This window comes from Oncorhynchus mykiss, chromosome 15 (assembly GCF_057628025.1).
Source record: "Oncorhynchus mykiss isolate SJ-2025 chromosome 15, ASM5762802v1, whole genome shotgun sequence".
NCBI classification, from domain to species: domain Eukaryota; kingdom Metazoa; phylum Chordata; class Actinopteri; order Salmoniformes; family Salmonidae; genus Oncorhynchus; species Oncorhynchus mykiss.
Window position 1 is genome coordinate 7,553,147 of NC_143036.1, and position 4,354 is coordinate 7,557,500.

Here is a 4,354-nt window from a genome sequence, read left to right on the forward strand (position 1 = left end):
TCTCAGAATGTTAAAGTCAGGTTGCCGTGCCGTCCATTTTGTTGTCACAATAGCTCTCGACATAGATGGAGTCTCGTGGGATTAGAAAGGATTAGCCAAAAAGATTTGTGTTTTTTTTCTTCTTTCTCCAGAGCAACAATTTGAGAGCACACTCTTGCTAAGTAAATTACCAAAGAAACACAATGTATACATTTGAGAAACATCAAGGCAATCAATGGGCCATGCTTCACTCATCATACAGACTTGTCACTAATTGATCACTCTGTTTGGTCTGATGTGACCCATTTATCATTCTAATGATCTTTCCTGACACACTTCTTGACACACAGTAGACTTCCATTTCCTGTCATTAGCGTCGACAAAAAAATAATCCTCCATTCAACCGAGGCCTCTTCTAAGAGGTTAAAATGTGTGTTGTCGAGTGTCTCAACGCTATGGTGTTGAAGGGGGCTCTCAAAAACACACATACAATAACTGTCCTAATATGCCTAACGCGGACTTGGTGTAGTCATGATAATGGAAGAGCATATTTAACTGTATCAACGTTACGGTTTTCCACTTTTGACCACGACACTATGTAAGAAATGTATATAAAACACATCGCTTAAAAATAACTTCAATCTGTTCATGACCCCTATTACACTCAAGTATACGTCCAAACTCCAATCTTACCTCAAAGAAGGTGGTTCTGCTCATACTGTAGGTTTATACAGTGTGTCCTCGCCTATGTTCCTTAGTTAAAGTACCCCTCACACACACTAACACACACACACTACAAAGGAGCAGCTCTTTCCTCCCTGTGACAATCCCAGAACTGACCCCCCCCTGTCTCTCGCTCGCTCCCATTCCTCCCTCCCTCCCTCCCTCCCTCCCATCCTCCCTCTCTCTCTCGCTCCCATTTCTCCTTCCTTCCCTCCCTCCCATCCTCCCTCCCTCTCTTTCCCTCCCTCCCTCCCTCCCTTCCTCTGCCCTCACTGCTCATCTGTTCATCCGAGAGTAGCATCATAGGCACTCCAGAAACCCAACACCCTCTTTCTCCCTCCCTCCCTCTCTCCCTCTAGCTCCTTCCTTTCTCCTACTTTATGCCAAGCAACTTGGGGAAGCCCATGGTGGGGTATAGGCTAGCAAAAATAGAAAAAGGCCACTCCAAGCTATGGTCAGGAATGTATCTGGGCTGCATATTACTGCTGCTTGGCCAGCTGTTGGAAAGATAAAGAGAGCGAGAGATGGAGGGAGAGAGACAGACAGACGGGGAGGGGGGGGGGGTGTAGTGTGTGTGTGTGTGTGTGGTCTAATATGGGTGTTACCTGATGACATGTACCTCCTGTGATGGATGTTATGTTTGTTTCCTGTTTAGTGACAAACCGTAGGTTGAACTACTTTTAACAAACAGAAACTTCAGCTAGCAATATCAATGTGTGTAGCCATGCAAGGCATTCTCCCAACAACCTTGCGGGGGGTAGTGCATTGCCTCCTGGGTAATGTAGTCTTAATGTTATTAACACATAACACAATGGACAGATCCGAGCGGGTGTTCTTTGACAGGGTTTGGGGTTAGATAAGGTTCACTCACAACAGACACACACATTTCCTAACCCTTAACCCTAAACACAATCCTAACCCTGACGTGTACCCTTACCCTATCCCTAACCCTATCGCTTAACCATTACCCCTAATTCTAACCCTGACCTGTACCCTAACCCTATCGCTTAACCCTTAACCCAAATCCTAACCCTGACCTGTACCCTAACCCTATCCTTAACCCCTAACCCTAATTCTAACCCTGACCTGTACTCTAACTCTATCCTTAACCCTGACCTGTACCCTAACCCTATCCTTAACCCTTAACCCTAACCCTATCCCTTAACCCTAATCCTAACCCTGACCTGTACCCTAACCCTATCCTTAACCCTAATCCTAACCCTGACCTGTACTCTAACTCTATCCTTAACCCTGACCTGTACCCTAACCCTATCCTTAACCCTTAACCCTAACCCTATCCCTTAACCCAAATCCTAACCCTGACCTGTACCCTAACCCTATCCTTAACCCTAATCCTAACCCTGACCTGTACCCTAACCCTAATTCTAAAACTGACCTGTACCCTAACCCTAACCCCAAACCTAACCCTAGCTCTTAACCCTAAAACTAACTGTAGCTCCTATCCCTAAACCTAACCCTGACCCTAACCCTAACCCTATCCTTAACCCTTAACCCTAATTCTAACCCTGGCCTGTACCCTAACCCTATCCCTTAACCCTAATCCTAACCCTGACCGGTACCCTAACCCTAACCCCAAACCTAACCCTAGCTCTTAACCCTAAAACTAACTGTAGCTCCTATCCCTAAACCTAACCCTGACCCGTACCCTAATCCTAACCTTAACCCGAAAACCTATCCCTAACCTCAATCCTAACCTTAGCTCTTAACCCTAAAACTAACTGTAGCTCCTAAACCTGACCCGTACCCTAACCCTAACCTGAAAACCTATCCCTAACCCCAAACCTAACGCTTAACCCTAAACCTTATCCTAACCCTGACCCTAACCCTAACCCTATCCTTAACCCGAAAACCTAACCTTAACCCCAAACCTAACCCTAGCTCTTAACCCTAAAACGAACTGTAGCTCTTAACCCTAAACCGAGTGGTGGAAAAATTACCCAATTGTCATACTTAAAAGAAAATGGCTAAAAGTGAAAGTCAGCCAGTAAAATACTATTTGAGTAAAAGTCTAAAAGTATTTGGTTTTAAATATACTTAAGTATCAAAAGTAAAAGTATAAATAATTTAAAATTCCTAATATTAAGCAAACTAGACAGCACAATGTTTATTTTTATTTTTTATTAATGGATAGCCAGGGTCATGCTCCAACACTCAGACATCCTTTACAAATGAAGGATTTGTGTTTAGTGAGTCTGCCAGATCTGAGGCTGAGGGATGACCGGGATGATCTCTTGATCAATGCTGAATTGGACCAAATTCCCTGTCAAAATGTAATGAGTACTTTTGGGAGTCAAGGATAATGTATTGGGTAAAAAAGTACATCATTTTCTTTGGGAATGTAGTGAAGTAAAAGTAAAAGTTGTCAACAATATAAAGTAAAGTACAGATACCCCCCCCCCCCCCCCCCCAAAAAAAAAAAGTAGTATTTTAAAGTATTTTTTGACTGAAGTACTTTACACCACTGCCTAAAAACCTCATTTTTAAACACTAAACACTAATTCTGACCTTAACCCTAAACGCCCTAAACGACATAGCAGTTGACCTTGTGGGGACTAACCAAAAGGGAGCTGTTCCAGAAGGAAACAGTTGACCGTCGCCTGGCACTGGATGGATGAGGTCGTTCACTTGAACCTGCGTTTTTGATATTTTGTTGCATTACAACCTGTCATTTAAATAGATTTTTATTTGGATTTCATGTGATGGACAGACACAAAATAGTCCCAATTGGTGAAGTGAAATGAAATATAGTGAAAAGTGGTGGGTGTATATGTATTCACCCTCTTTGCTATGATGCCCCTAAATAAGATCTGGTGCAACCAGTTACCTTCACAAGTCACATAATTAGTTAAATAAAGTCCACCTGTGTGCAATCTAAGTGTCACATGACCTGTCACATGATCTCAGTATATATTCACCTGTTCTGAAAGGCCACACAGTCTTAACAAGGGGCACCACCAAGCAAGCGGCACTATGAAGATCAACGAGCTCGCCAAACAGGTCAGGGACGAAGTTGTGGAAAAGTACAGATCAGGGTTGGGTTATAAAAAAATATCAGAAACTTTGAACATCCCACTGAGCACCATTAAATCCACTATTAAAAAATTGAAAGAATATGGCACCACAACAAACCTGCCAAGAGAGGGCCGCCTACCAAAACTCACAGACTAGGCAAGGAGGGCATTCATCAGAGAGGCAACAAAGAGAACAAAGATAACCCTGAAAGAGCTGAAAAGCTCCACAGCCGGAGATTGGAGTCTGTCCATAGCACCACTTTAAGCCATACACTCCACAGAGCTGGGCTTTAAAGACACAGTCAACTTAGTTTTATGTAAACTTCTGGCCCACTGGAATTGTGATACAGTGAAATAACTGTCTGTAAACAATTGTTGGAAAAATGTGTCCTGCACAAAGTAGATGTCCTAACCGACTTGCGAAAAAAAAACTAGTTTGTTAACAAGAAATTTGTGGAGTGGTAGAAAAACGAGCTTTAATGACTCCAACCTACGTGTTTGCAATCTTCCGACTTCAACTGTATGTTTATGTTTTTATCCTCTAACAATACAACAGCTGTGGGATTGGACCCTTTCTTCAATTTTGGCCTAAAATGACATACCCAAATCTAAAAGGGGAC